The sequence below is a fragment of the Pseudophryne corroboree genome, unplaced genomic scaffold, assembly GCF_028390025.1.
Source record: "Pseudophryne corroboree isolate aPseCor3 unplaced genomic scaffold, aPseCor3.hap2 scaffold_144, whole genome shotgun sequence".
Classification (NCBI taxonomy): Eukaryota; Metazoa; Chordata; class Amphibia; order Anura; family Myobatrachidae; genus Pseudophryne; species Pseudophryne corroboree.
In genome coordinates, this window is record NW_026968068.1 from 325,781 (window position 1) to 340,347 (window position 14,567).

General features: G+C 46.2%; 12 non-coding genes across 12 annotated transcripts; 8 read left to right on the forward strand and 4 right to left on the reverse strand.

Moving 5' to 3' along the window:
* The first annotated feature begins 535 nt into the window (after window positions 1–535).
* LOC134997006 (U1 spliceosomal RNA) lies at window positions 536–699 on the forward strand. Its single transcript, XR_010199562.1, has one exon. It is a non-coding gene; the product is annotated as a U1 spliceosomal RNA (small nuclear RNA).
* Window positions 700–851: 152 nt separating this feature from the next.
* LOC134997426 (U1 spliceosomal RNA) lies at window positions 852–1,014 on the forward strand. Its single transcript, XR_010199943.1, has one exon. It is a non-coding gene; the product is annotated as a U1 spliceosomal RNA (small nuclear RNA).
* Window positions 1,015–1,684: 670 nt separating this feature from the next.
* Window positions 1,685–1,848, forward strand: LOC134997011 (U1 spliceosomal RNA). The gene has a single exon (XR_010199567.1). It is a non-coding gene; the product is annotated as a U1 spliceosomal RNA (small nuclear RNA).
* A 152-nt stretch (window positions 1,849–2,000) lies between these two features.
* Window positions 2,001–2,164, forward strand: LOC134997371 (U1 spliceosomal RNA). Its single transcript, XR_010199895.1, has one exon. It is a non-coding gene; the product is annotated as a U1 spliceosomal RNA (small nuclear RNA).
* A 668-nt stretch (window positions 2,165–2,832) lies between these two features.
* LOC134997130 (U1 spliceosomal RNA) lies at window positions 2,833–2,996 on the forward strand. The gene has a single exon (XR_010199683.1). It is a non-coding gene; the product is annotated as a U1 spliceosomal RNA (small nuclear RNA).
* Window positions 2,997–3,148: 152 nt separating this feature from the next.
* Window positions 3,149–3,311, forward strand: LOC134997438 (U1 spliceosomal RNA). The gene has a single exon (XR_010199951.1). It is a non-coding gene; the product is annotated as a U1 spliceosomal RNA (small nuclear RNA).
* A 671-nt stretch (window positions 3,312–3,982) lies between these two features.
* On the forward strand, window positions 3,983–4,146 carry LOC134997084 (U1 spliceosomal RNA). Its single transcript, XR_010199638.1, has one exon. It is a non-coding gene; the product is annotated as a U1 spliceosomal RNA (small nuclear RNA).
* Window positions 4,147–10,775: 6,629 nt separating this feature from the next.
* LOC134996948 (U5 spliceosomal RNA) lies at window positions 10,776–10,891 on the reverse strand. The gene has a single exon (XR_010199507.1). It is a non-coding gene; the product is annotated as a U5 spliceosomal RNA (small nuclear RNA).
* Window positions 10,892–11,166: 275 nt separating this feature from the next.
* LOC134996879 (U5 spliceosomal RNA) lies at window positions 11,167–11,282 on the reverse strand. The gene has a single exon (XR_010199440.1). It is a non-coding gene; the product is annotated as a U5 spliceosomal RNA (small nuclear RNA).
* Window positions 11,283–11,568: 286 nt separating this feature from the next.
* Window positions 11,569–11,684, reverse strand: LOC134996941 (U5 spliceosomal RNA). The gene has a single exon (XR_010199500.1). It is a non-coding gene; the product is annotated as a U5 spliceosomal RNA (small nuclear RNA).
* Window positions 11,685–11,954: 270 nt separating this feature from the next.
* LOC134996923 (U5 spliceosomal RNA) lies at window positions 11,955–12,070 on the reverse strand. Its single transcript, XR_010199483.1, has one exon. It is a non-coding gene; the product is annotated as a U5 spliceosomal RNA (small nuclear RNA).
* A 144-nt stretch (window positions 12,071–12,214) lies between these two features.
* On the forward strand, window positions 12,215–12,377 carry LOC134997085 (U1 spliceosomal RNA). Its single transcript, XR_010199639.1, has one exon. It is a non-coding gene; the product is annotated as a U1 spliceosomal RNA (small nuclear RNA).
* The last annotated feature ends 2,190 nt before the right edge of the window (window positions 12,378–14,567 follow it).

Here is a 14,567-nt window from a genome sequence, read left to right on the forward strand (position 1 = left end):
TGCAAACTACAGGTAGTGCTGCAGGGCCCACACCCTTTTACTTGCCTTACAGAGCAGCTCTGGAGCTGTTACAGTGCCAAGCTGCTGCAAGAAATCAGCTTGAATGCTTCAGGGGCTGGGGCATGGCCAACATGAGCCCCACACCGAAGTAGGGTGGGGGTGTTTAATGCGAACTAAGGGTCATCCAAGCGCCGCAAAAGGCCGCCATGCCCTGCATACCCCTTTTCTCTTTTCATATGCAGATGAGGGTTCCAGCCAACTTTGGCCCACTGCTTGGATGACATCACTGTATGCAAATCCGTCTTCTGCAGACCTTCCCCCAGGAATGCTTGTACTAGTTGTTGCATTTGGTTTGTTGTTTGGGGGTGCTTCAGTATTAGGCAGCCTTCTGCCCTCCCATGTTCATCTGAAAATATGTGTTCTCCCGGCAGTTGTTGTCCCCAGATGAGAGTTCCCTTGTGCTGCCTCAGTTGAATCTCCTTTACTTGACAGAGATGTGCCTGAGCAGCGGCCCTCCCCAGCCCTATCCCAAATCATACTTATTTTGCATAGGAGATACCATGGTCATAAAGATTGTTCTCCCAGGGTGAGGTTCATTCATTGCATTCTGGGTATGCTGACCCCTGTGATTTCCCCAAATGTGGGAAACTCAACTGCATTATTTGTGGTAGTGGGGGACTGTGTTTGTGTTTTCCTCTGGTCAGCTCTGGTAAAAGTCAGATTTCTTTGTCTCAGATCTTCCTCTAGCCTTGTTCTTCTTTCGAGAGTTCCATTGTGCTGCCTCAGTTTGATCTCCTTCACTTGACAGGGGGGTACCCGAGCAGCGACCCTCCCCAGCTCTAGCCCAACTCCTACATAACTGCCAGGTGAGATACTATGATCATGAAGGTGCTTCTCCCAGGGCAAGGCTCACCCATTGCACTCTGGGTGTGCTGCTCCTGCGATTTCCCCAAATGTGGGAAACTTGACTGCATAATTTGCGTTTCCCCTGGTCGGCTCTCGTATAATTCAGATCTCTTTGTCTCAGGTCTCTCTCCAGCCTAGTTTGCTGTCTGTTTCCACTTCTATTTTCTTGAGCCGCTGCCTTCTATGCCCTTGTGCACTCTCCTGACTTCTCCTGTCTGCTTACTTTGTGCCTTCCAACGCACAATGCAAACTACAGGTAGTGCTGCAGGGCCCACACCCTTTTACTTGCCTTTCAGAGCAGCTCTGGAGCTGTTACAGTGCCCAGCTGCTGCAAGAAATCAGCTTGAATGCTTCAGGGGCTGGGGCATAGCCAACATGAGCCCCACACCGACGGAGGGTGGAGGTGTTTAATGCGAACTAAGGGTCATCCAAGCGCCGCAAAAGGCCGCCATGCCCTGCATACCCCTTTTCTCTTTTCATATGCAGATGAGGGTTCCAGCCAACTTTGGCCCACTGCTTGGATGACATCACCGTATGCAAATACGTCTTCTGCAGACCTTCCCCCAGGAATGCTTGTACTAGTTGTTGCATTTGGTTTGTTGTTTGGGGTGCTTCAGTATTAGGCAGCCTTCTGCTCTCCCATGTTCATCTGAAAATATGTGTTCTCCCTGCAGTTGTTGTCCCCAGATGAGAGTTCTCTTGTGCTGCCTCAGTTGAATCTCCTTTACTTGACAGAGATGTGCCTGAGCAGCGGCCATCCCCAGCCCTATCCCAAATCATACTTATTTTGCATAGGAGATACCATGGTCATGAAGATTGTTCTTCCAGGGTGAGGTTCATTCATTGCATTCTGGGTATGCTGACCCCTGTGATTTCCCCAAATGTGGGAAACTCGACTGCATTATTTGTGGTAGTGGGGGACTGTGTTTGTGCTTTCCTCTGGTCAGCTCTGGTAAAAGTCAGATTTCTTTGTCTCAGATCTTCCTCTAGCCTTGTTCTTTTTTTGAGAGTTTCCTTGTGCTGCCTCAGTTGGATTTCCTTCACTTGACAGGGGGGTGCCCGAGCAGCGACCCTCCCCAGCTCTAGCCCAACTCCTACTTACCTGCCAGGTGAGATACTATGATCAGGAAGGTGCTTCTCCCAGGGCAAGGCTCACCCATTGCACTCTGGGTGTGCTGCTCCTACGATTTCCCCAAATGTGGGACACTTGACTACATAATTTGTGTTTCCTCTGGTCGGCTACTCGTATAATTCAGATCTCTTTGTCTCAGGTCTCTCTCCAGCCTAGTTTGCTGTCTGTTTCCACTTCTCTTTTCTTGAGCCCCTACCCTTGCCCTTGTGCACTCTCCTGACTTCTCCTGTCTGCTTACTTTGTGCCTTCCAACGCACAATGCAAACTACAGGTAGTGCTGCAGGGCCAACACCCTTTTACTTGCCTTACAGAGCAGCTCTGGAGCTGTTACAGTGCCCAGCTGCTGCAAGAAATCAGCTTGAATGCTTCAGGGGCTGGGGCATAGCCAACATGAGCCCCACACCGACGGAGGGTGGAGGTGTTTAATGCGAACTAAGGGTCATCCAAGCGCCGCAAAAGGCCGCCATGCCCTGCATACCCCTTTTCTCTTTTCATATGCAGATGAGGGTTCCAGCCAACTTTGGCCCACTGCTTGGATGACATCACCGTATGCAAATCCGTCTTCTGCAGACCTTTTCCCAGGAATGCTTGTACTAGTTGTTGCATTTGGTTTGTTGTTTGGGGGTGCTTCAGTATTAGGCAGCCTTCTGCTCTCCCATGTTCATCTGAAAATATGTGTTCTCCCTGCAGTTGTTGTCCCCAGATGAGAGTTCCCTTGTGCTGCCTCAGTTGAATCTCCTTTACTTGACAGGGATGTGCCTGAGCAGCGGCCCTCCCCAGCCCTATCCCAAATCATACTTATTTTGCATAGGAGATACCATTGTCATGAAGATTGTTCTCCCAGGGTGAGGTTCATTCATTGCATTCTGGGTATGCTGACCCCTGTCATTTCCCCAAATGTGGGAAACTCGACTGCATTATTTGTGGTAGTGGGGGACTGTGTTTGTGCTTTCCTCTGGTCAGCTCTGGTAAAAGTCAGATTTCTTTGTCTCAGATCTTCCTCTAGCCTTGTTCTTTTTTCGAGAGTTTCCTTGTGCTGCCTCAGTTGGATCTCCTTCACTTGACAGGGGGGTGCCCGAACAGCGACCCTCCCCAGCTCTAGCCCAACTCCTACTTACCTGCCAGGTGAGATACTATGATCAGGAAGGTGCTTCTCCCAGGGCAAGGCTCACCCAATGCACTCTGGGTGTGCTGCTCCTACGATTTCCCCAAATGTGGGACACTTGATTACATAATTTGTGTTTCCTCTGGTCGGCTCTCGTATAATTCAGATCTCTTTGTCTCAGGTCTCTCTCCAGCCTAGTTTGCTGTCTGTTTCCACTTCTCTTTTCTTGAGCCGCTCCCTTCTATGCCCTTGTGCACTATCCTGACTTCTCCCGTCTGCTTACTTTGTGCCTTCCAACGCACAATGCAAACTACAGGTAGTGCTGCAGGGCCCACACCCTTTTACTTGCTTTACAGAGCAGCTCTGGAGCTGTTACAGTGCCCAGCTGCAGCAAGAAATCAGCTTGAATGCTTCAGGGGCTGGGGCATAGCCAACATGAGCCCCACACCGAAGGAAGGTGGAGGTGTTTAATGCAAACTAGGGGTCATCCAAGCGCCGCAAAAGGCCGCCATGCCCTGCACACCCCTTTTTTATTTTCATATGCAGACGAGGGTTGAAGCCAACTTTGACCCACTGCTTGGATGACATCACCATATGCAAATCCATCTGCTGCAGGCCTTCCCCAAGGAATGCTTGCACTAGTAGTTGCATTTGGTTTGTTGTTTGGGGGTGCTTCAGTGTTAGGCAGCCTTCTGCCCTCCCATGTTCATCTGAAAATATGTGTTCTCCCTGCAGTTGTTGTCCCCAGATGAGAGTTCCCTTGTGTTGCCTCAGTTGAATCTCCTTTACTTGACAGAGATGTGCCTGAGCAGCGGCCCTCCCCAGCCCTATCCCAAATCATACTTATTTTGCATAGGAGATACCATGGTCATGAAGATTGTTCTCCCAGGGTGAGGTTCATTCATTGCACTCTGGGTATGCTGACCCCTGTGATTTCCCCAAATGTGGGAAACTCGACTGCATTATTTGTGGTAGTGGGGGACTGCGTTTGTGCTTTCCTCTGGTCAGCTCTGGTAAAAGTCAGATTTCTTTGTCTCAGATCTTCCTCTAGCCTTGTTCTTCTTTCGAGAGTTCCCTTGTGCTGCCTCAGTTGGATCTCCTTCACTTGACAGGGGGTGCCCGAGCAGCAATCCTCCACAGCTCTAGCCCAACTCCTACTTACCTGCCAGGTGAGATACTATGATGTTCACTGTTAGGGCAATCAGGATGTGGAATTCCCTGCCAGGGAAGGTGGTAATGGCGGACTCTGTAATTGGATTTAAAAAAGGAATGGATACATTTCTGAATGAAAAAGCTATCCAAGGTTATAATACTTAAAATATCAACATGGTTAATCCGGGGGTAACATGAGTTATAGTAGCTAACTAGTCATAAAACATTATTCAGCAAGTATGTAGAATCATCACAACTTAAAACAGGTTGAACACGATGGGCAATTTGCCTCTATTCAACCTCAAAAACTATGTTACTATATGTTACTATATTACTATGTTACTGTAGTATACAGAACACCACAATGTAATGAGCAGTGATAGTGAGCACTGATGAGGATACTAGAACTGACACTGAGCAGCAAGATGCAGCACTGGACTATTAGTAATGTACTGTAGTATGCTGAGCACCACAATGCAGCACAAGACAATGAGCAGTGATACTGAGCACTGATGAGGATACTACTGAGAACTGACACTGAGCAGGAGAGACACACTACTAGTATTACTGAGCAGCAATAAGTAACCACTGATACTGAGCACTGATATTGAGATTTCCACTGAGAGAACATAGCCACGTCCTCTCCGCTCTCTCTTCAATGCACGAGTAAAAATGGCGGCAACGCGCAGCTCTTTATATGGAATCCGAATCTCGAGAGAATCCGACAGCGGGATGATGACATTTTCCCTTGTTCAGGTTTTCCGAGTCAGGCGGGAACAACCGAGCCTGCCTCGGACCAGTGTAAACCACATGGAGTTCGTCGGGAATTCGGTTCTCGGAGAACCGAACCCGCTCCTCTCTACCTTATACCCATCAATTTTTTTATTTTCAATCTAAGCCCCTGCAGTTTTCTGTAAGCATCTGCTTCGCTATGATGATCAACAAGTCACAAGGGCAAACACTCAGGGCTTGAGGCGTAGATCTTAGGACCAGCTGCTACAAGCATGGCAGAGGTGTCACTATCACTGGTGACACCCAGAGAGGTGGCGAAGGAGATTGTAATGCAGTGCGCGCAGATAAGCAGCGCAATGGTAAAAAGGAGGCATGGTTTCATAGGTAGGGGCGTGGCCTGGTGGCCTGAATCTACATTTTGTTGCTCCGGGTGTCCCGGGGGTTGGGGGCTGCACCCGGGGACTAGTGTGTGTGCGGTGCTGGCTCCTGCACAGTGACAGGGCATGGCCACCCAGCATGACGCCTCCATTCTTGACCATGCTGTAATTGCAGTCGCACTGCAGTTCAGCGTGATCATAAAAAATGGTGTAGCCTCCTGCTGGTGCAAACTGTATGTGCGCGCAGGAAACCGCCACCATTTTTGTGATCACAGCGGCTGAATGTGATGTCATACAGCCGCTGTGACCACGCCCCCTGTGTCTCCTCCGTTGCAGACCCCATTTTGAAGCCTTGCCCCCGCACCGCTCCATCCCTGACTTGGAAATGGAGTGTTGCTGACCCCCCTCTCCCCCCCCCGCCCCGATTGACAGGCAGAGGCGATCGCATTCTCTGCGGGGTGCCGCAGAAAATGCAGGCACATGCGTATGCTGTTAGCAATTTTTGCAGTTGGATCGCTTATTGTGATTGCATTCCAACCTGAATCAGGCCCTATTACCTATCACAATGCGCTGCGGGCAGTACAAAATTGGGTTAATATAGGAGTAAAACTCCCAGACCTGTGCTCCTTAACTGTACCTGGTGGCTAGTGGAGCGGCTGCCCAGTAATCAGTGTCCACGCCAGTGCGCACACGGTCCACCCCCTACGGCCACGCTCCCCTTCATCAGCGGCCTCGTGATCCGGAAGGGCGGTGTGTGTGTGACTGACCTTAGGAAGAAACTGGAGCCTCCGCTGCAGTGACCCAGCAACCAGGGCACGGGAGTATACAGCGCCGCTGGGAGTGATGAAGCTGCAGTAAAGATGTCTATTAGACCTAGCCTGCTGCAGCCCTTGTAGATTCTCATAAAACAAGTTCTTCTTTTCTTGTCAAAATTTATAGCTAAGAATAGGCTGCCTGAGGCAGGCCCCTGTTAAGTGGCCTGCTACTGAAAGCACCAACTACAAACTGAGCTCCCTGTTCATGGAAGCGGGGTTATAGAGGAGGATGCGCTGAGCATCTTGGGAACAGTCAAAAGCTTTGAGCCGGTTGGTGCCTCAGATCAAGATCCTACTCTACACCCCAATGTGAATCCTTGTGGAGTCCAGTGTACCCCACAGAAGAAATTAATGTGTCACACCCATTGGCAGCAACCTTAGAATAGCTGCTGACGGGCACAATTGAGAAAGGAAGGGGGGGGGGGGGGACATTTGAATCCAGCACATAGATGCAATTCAAATATGTAATTTGTACCTTCCTATTTTAAAATATAATGGATGAACCTCACCCTGTGAGAACAATCTTCATGATCAAGAGATCTCATATGCAAAATAAGTATGAGTTGGGATAGGGCTGGGGAGGGTGGCTGCTCGGGCAGCCCCTCCCCCGTCAAGTTAAGGAGATTCAACTGAGGACGCACAAGGGAACTCTCGTCTGGGGACAACAACTGCAGGGAGACCACATCTGTTCAGATGAACATGGGAGGGTGGAAGGCTGCCTAATATTGAAGCACCATCAAATATCAAACCATATGCAACAACTAGTACAAGCATTCCTGGGGGAAGGTCTGCAGAAGACGGATTTGCATACGGTGATGTCATCCAAGATGTGGGCCAAAGTTGGCTGGAACCCTCATCTGCATATGAAAAGAGAAAAGGGGCATGCAGGGCATGGCGGCCTTTTGCGGTGCTTGGATGACCCCTAGTTCGCATTAAACACCCCCACCCTCCTTTGGTGTGGGGCTCATGTTGGCCATGCCCCATCCCCTGAAGCATTCAAGCTGATTTCTTGCAGCAGCTGGGCACTGTAACAGCTCCAGAGCTGTTCTGTAAGGCAAGTAAAAGGGTGTGGGCCCTGCAGCACCACCTGTAGTTCGCATTGTGCGTTGGAAGGCACAAAGTAAGCAGACGGGAGGAGAAGTCAGGATAGTGCGCAAGGGCATCCTTTTCTCTTAGTCCGTAGAGGATGCTGGGGTCACATTAAGAACCATGGGGTATAGACGGGATCCGCAAGAGACATGGGCACTTTAAGACTTTCAAAGGGTGTGAACTGGCTCCTCCCTCTATGCCCCTCCTCCAGACTCCAGTTATAGGAACTGTGCCCAGGGAGACGGACATTTCGAGGAAAGGATTTATTGTTAAACTAAGGTGAGCATCTTACCAGCTCACACCTTAAGCATGCCGCAGAACGTGGCATTCAACAGAACACAAGCCAACGGCATGAACAATTGCAGCAAAAAGCTGACCAGAACCATAACATAACATGTGTATAACCACAAGTAATAACTGCAGACACAGTATGGACTGGGACGGGTGCCCAGCATCCTCTACGGACTAAGAGAAAAGGATTTACCGGTAGGTATTAAAATCCTATTTTCTCATACGACCTAGAGGATGCTGGGGTCACATTAAGAACCATGGGGTTATACCAAAGCTCTTGAACGGGTGGGAGAGTGCGTACGACTCTGCAGCACCGAATGACCCAACTTGAGGTTATCATCAGCCAAGGTATCAAACTTGTAAAACTTAGCAAAAGTGTTTACTAAATAGCTGCTCGGCAAAGTTGCAATGCCGAGACTTCCCGACCAGCTGCCCAGGATGAACCCACCTTTCTAGTAGAATGGGTCTTCACCTAATTCAGTAACGGCAATCCTGCCATGGAATGAGCATGCTGAATCTTACCACAGATCCAGCGCATAATGGTCTACATGGAAGCAGGACACCCAATCCTGTTGGGAGCATACAGGACAAACAGAGCCTCTGTTTTCCTAATCTGAACCGTTCTGGTGACATAAATTTTCAAAGTTCTGACCACAGCCAGAGACTTTGACTCAACGAAGGTGTCAGTGGCCAAAGGCACCATGTGGAAAGATGAACCACCTTCGGCAGAAATTGTTGACGTGTCCTCAATTCTGCTCTATCTTCATGAAAGATCAAATAAAGGCTCTTGTGATACTGCATGGTTTGTACTGTTTTCCATGTGCTCCCAGATCTTTCAAGCAAGTAGCATGGTCAAGAAAGTTCTGTTTGAAAAGAAACAACATTTACTGTCATTGTTATAGAATTTGGGAGAAAAAACAAGAAGAAATCTGCACTGTTGACGCACTGGACAGAATGAATGAATCATAAAATATAACCTTTATTAAGTATGTATTAAAATTGGATAAATATTAATATTATTATCCCAAACTGCAGTGAAACATAAAGGTTAAAATCACAGAACTAACATACATGTGCATAAGAAGAATAAAGAGATGTGAAAAAAAGGTTTAAAAAGCGTGTCCGTGTGTGATTATTTTTGAAGGCACAACCCTGGCGGGGTTGTTTATATAGATATATATGTTGCTAATAATCACTTTCTAGCGTAATGTTATTAAATAGCTGTTAGTATCTATGTCGTCAGGTACCACTGGGTCGTATCCTATATACTCCCTTCACTCAATAGGGGTTACCTCCCGGGAAGCCATCCCCATTGGCGAATTTGTGGGGGTGATTGAGTATAACCGGTAAGCTAACCTCCAATTTGTGGGGTGCTTAGGTAGATGGGGATCACTTATTTCTCTGTGTCCCCTAAGACTATATTCCTAAATTCAATACCACAGGGGGATAGCTTTCTATATCGGATAAGGAATCACTTGATAGGGAAATCTCTATGCATCATGGAAAGATCATATTTATTAATATCCAAACTAAAAAAATGATGAATAGCTTTAATTTAGCTGTTTAGATATAGTTAATTGGCGAGATATACCAACAGGTGCGGTTGCCTTAAGGAATATGGCAATTCCAATATAAATAGCAGCCCTCCTTCATATAATCAGCCAGATCTTATTAAATCTGGTCCAGATATAGCCGTTCAGATATACTTAATTGACAACATATATCAATCGGTGGGGTTGCCTTAAGGAATATAGCAATTCCAATTCTCATATAAATAGCAACCTTCCTTCATATATTCAGCCAGATCTTATTTAATCTGATCTAGGCGTAGGCAATAATGCTTTCCTTAGAGGTATAGCCACCTCAATTCTTATTAGGAAGCAAAGTGTCTGTCATAATGGTTTATCCAATTCATCTAAGAAATAATATATTCCATGTGTCAGAGATTCATTACTCTCTATTTACACTGTTAAAGAGTTAATTCTTATTATGTTACAGTGTAATGAAATTATCATATAGGGAGATGTGGCAATTCCATGTGCTATATATATAATAACCCTTAGTGGTCCAGATTCCACAATGAGGAATTTTCTTATAAACCGCTGAAACACACAGCTGTTTGACTGACTTCCAAATATATCTATCTCACTTTGTAACAGTCTTATGATAGAGAAACTGTTACATATTCGGTCACTTAGTTATCTAAAGGTAAACAGACTCAGTGTGAGGGTAATATAATATATCAAATGCGCTGTCAATAATCGTGGTAACTGGTGTAATAATGTGGTATATTGAGTATGCTAGTAAGGCATATAACTGCTCTCCAGCCTTTAAGTGTTACCAATCAATTTGTTACACTGTAAAGGATTTATGGTGTCCTGTTAGGACATGCAGCTGCTAGGCTGACTCAAAGATTTATCCATTTGTAACAATTATGTAACAGTTATATACATGTTACTGGTATTACATAGAAATAGTATGACACAGGCCAGCAGTCCCATGTGTCTAGATTCCACAATAGGAGATTTTCTTTGTCTTATAAACTGCTGGAACACACAGCTGCTAGACTGACTTCAAATATATATATTACTTTGTAACAGTCTTATAGTAAAGAGACTGTTACACACTGTCATTTAGTTATCTCAAGGTTAGCAGATTCTGTGTGAGGATAGTGTTCTGTTAGAACATGCAGCTGCTAGGCTGACTCATAGAAAATGTATCCATTTGTAACAAATGACACATACAGCATTAAATTAATATCTATAGCAGCCCATGTGACATCTCTACTCTTATCATAATTGTCTGGTTATTGTCAATCTGGACAGCAGGAGTGATATATATTCACTAGTCCCAATATCCCATCATATAAATATACCCACACTGATATACTTTCTTATCAAGAGTTATTAGTAGCTATCTGTATGCACTTTAGACATTGTATCTGCTAAGTGACATCATATCTAGTGTATTCCTTTCTTATAGCTCAGCTTCTATTCCCTATTAGTGGAGACTAACAGCTAACATCATAATCATATATTTTTGTTTTATAACATTTCACATGAGTCAAATACACGCGGACTCGCCGTGCCCTACACGTGTGTTTCACTGCATCTATGGCAACTTACATTAAAGCTAACAAGAAAGCACACTCGTTCTGTCTTTAAACTGATAAAAGAAACCCCAATAATATGGGGCATGCAAAAATTGAGATAAAACTCAGTTTTGCTCCTCTCCACGGAAATCTTTAATAAAAGGCGAAATATTTGTTAGTTCTGAAGAGAAACCAGAGCATGACCAAGATTCCACCTGTCGCCTGAGTGCCATGCCAGCAGTTCTCATTGAGCTCAAAGTGAGCACCCAATTTGAAAGAAAGATAGCAGATTTCTCACCAGGCTTCCCCTAGCTATAAACATGGTTTGTACTCTTTTCCATGTGTTCCCAGATCTTTCAAGCAATTAGTATAGTCAAGAAAGTTCTGTTTGAAAAGAAACAAACATTTACTGTCATTTCTATGCAAATGAGCTTACATTAAAGCACACTCGTTCTATCTTTAAACAGATAAAATAAAACCCCAATAAGATGGGGAATGCAAAATTTGAGATAAAACTCAGTTTTGCTCCTCTCCACGGAAATCTTTAGTAAAAGGCGAAAGATTTGTTCGTTCTGAAGAGAAACCAGAGCATGACCAAGATTCCACCTGTCGCCTGAGTGCCATGCCAGCAGTCCTCATTCAGCTCAAAGTGAGCACCCAATTTGAAAGAAAGAAAGCAGATTTCTCACCAGGCTTCCCCTTGCTATAAGCATGGTTTGTACTCTTTTCCATGTGCTCCCAGATCTTTCAAGCAAGTAGCATGGTCAAGAAAGTTCTGTTTGAAAAGAAACAGACATTTACTGTCATTGTTATACAAATAAACTTACATTAAAGCCAACAAGAAAGCACACTCATTCTGTCCTTAAACTGATAAAAGAAACCCCAATAATATGGGGCATGCAAAAATTGAGATAAAACTCAGTTTTGCTCCTCTCCACGGAAATCTTTAATAAATGGCGAAAGATTTGTTCATTCTGAAGAGAAACCAGAGCATGACCAAGATTCCACCTGTCGCCTGAGTGCCATGCCAGCAGTCCTCATTCAGATCAAAGTGAGCGCCCAATTTGAAAGAAAGCAGATTTCTCACCTGGCTTCTCCTTGCTATAAGCATGGTTTGTACTGTATTCCATGTGCTCCCAGATCTTTCAAGCAAGTAGCATGGTCAAGAAAGTTCTGTTTGAAAAGAAACAAACATTTACTGTAATTTCTATGCAAATGAGCTTTCATTAAAGCACACTCATTCTATCTTTAAACCGATAAAAGAAAATCCAAAAAGATGGGGCATGCAAAAATTGAGGTAAAACTCAGTTTTGCTCCTCTCCACGGAAATCTTTAGTAAAAGGCGAAAGATTTGTTCGTTCTGAAGAGAAACCAGAGCATGACCAAGATTTTCATCTGAAAATATGTGTTCTCCCTGCAGTTGTTGTCCCCAGATGAGAGTTCCCTTGTGCTGCCTCAGTTGAATCTCCTTTACTTGACAGAGATGTGCCTGAGCAGCGGCCCTCCCCAGCCCTATCCCAAATCATACTTATTTTGCACAGGAGATACCATGGTCATGAAGATTGTTCTCCCAGGGTGAGGTTCATTCATTGCATTCTGGGTATGCTGACCCCTGTGATTTCCCCAATGTAGGAAACTCGACTGCATTATTTGTGGTAGTGGGGGACTGTGTTTGTGCTTTCCTCTGGTCAGCTCTGGTAAAAGTCAGATTTCTTTGTCTCAGATCTTCCTCTAGCCTTGTTCTTCTTTCGAGAGTTCCCTTGTGCTGCCTCAGTTGGATCTCCTTCACTTGACAGGGGGTGCCCGAGCAGCAATCCTCCACAGCTCTAGCCCAACTCCTACTTACCTGCCAGGTGAGATACTATGATCTTCACTGTTAGGGCAATCAGGATGTGGAATTCCCTGCCAGGGAAGGTGGTAATGGCGGACTCTGTAATTGGATTTAAAAAAGGAATGGATACATTTCTGAATGAAAAAGCTATCTAAGGTTATAATACTTAAAATATCAACATGGTTAATCCGGGGGTAACATGAGTTATAGTAGCTAACTAGTCATAAAACATTATTCAGCAAGTATGTAGAATCATCACAACTTAAAACAGGTTGAACACGATGGGCAATTTGCCTCTATTCAACCTCAAAAACTATGTTACTATATGTTACTATATTACTATGTTACTGTAGTATACAGAAAACCAAAATGCAATGAACAGTGATAGTGAGCACTGATGAGGATACTAGAACTGACACTGAGCAGCAAGATGCAGCACTGGACTATTAGTAATGTACTGTAGTATGCTGAGCACCACAATGCAGCACAAGACAATGAGCAGTGATACTGAGCACTGATGAGGATACTACTGAGAACTGACACTGAGCAGGAGAGACACACTACTAGTATTACTGAGCAGCAATAAGTAACCACTGATACTGAGCACTGATATTGAGATTTCCACTGAGAGAACATAGCCACGTCCATTCCGCTCTCTCTTCAATGCACGAGTAAAAATGGCGGCAACGCGCAGCTCTTTATATGGAATCCGAATCTCGCGAGAATCCGACAGCGGGATGATGACATTTTCCCTTGTTCAGGTTTTGCGAGTCAGGCGGGAACAACCGAGCCTGCCTCGGACCAGTGTAAACAACGTGGAGTTCGTGGGGAATTCGGTTCTCGGAGAACCGAACCCGCTCCTCTCTACCTTATACCAATCAATTTTTTTATTTTCAATCGAAGCCCCTGCAGTTTTCTGTAAGCATCTGCTTCGCTATGATGATCAACAAGTCACAAGGGCAAACACTCAGGGCTTGAGGCGTAGATCTTAGGACCAGCTGCTACAAGCATGGCAGAGGTGTCACTATCACTGGTGACACCCAGAGAGGTGGCGAGGGAGATTGTAATGCAGTACGCGCAGATAAGCAGCGCAATGGTAAAAAGGAGGCATGGTTTCATAGGTAGGGGCGTGGCCTGGTGGCCTGAATCTACATTTTGTTGCTCCGGGTGTCCCGGGGGTTGGGGGCTGCACCCGGGGACTAGTGTGTGAGCGGTGCTGGCTCCTGCACAGTGAAAGGGCATGGCCACCCAGCATGACGCCTCCCTTCTTGACCATGCTGTAATTGCAGTCGCACTGCAGTTCAGCGTGATCATAAAAAATGGTGTAGCCTCCTGCTGGTGCAGACTGTATGTGCGCGCAGGAAGCCGCCACCATTTTTGTGATCACAGCGGCTGAATGTGATGTCATACAGCCGCTGTGACCACGCCCCCTGTGTCTACTCCGTTGCAGACCCCATTTTGAAGCCTTGCCCCCGCACCGCTCCATCCCTGACTTGGAAATGGAGTGTTGCTGACCCACCTATCCCCCCCCGCCCCGATTGACAGGCAGAGGCGATCGCATTCTCTGCGGGGTGCCGCAGAAAATGCAGGCACATGCGTATGCTCTTAGCAATTTTTGCAGTTGGATCGCTTATTGTGATTGCAATCCAACCTGAATCAGGCCCTATTACCTATCACAATGCGCTGCGGGCAGTACAAAATTGGGTTAATATAGGAGAAAAACCCCCAGACCTGTGCTCCTTAACTGTACCTGGTGGCTAGTGGAGCGGCTGCCCAGTAATCAGTGTCCACGCCAGTGCGCACACGGTCCACCCCCTACGGCCACGCTCCCCTTCATCAGCGGCCTCGTGATCCGGAAGGGTGGTGTGTGTGTGACTGACCTTAGGATGAAACCGGACCCTCCGCTGCAGTGACCCAGCAACCAGGGCACGGGAGTATACAGCGCCGCTGGGAGTGATGAAGCTGCAGTAAAGATGTCTATTAGACCTAGCCTGCTGCAGCCCTTGTAGATTCTCATAAAACAAGTTCTTCTTTTCTTGTCAAAAT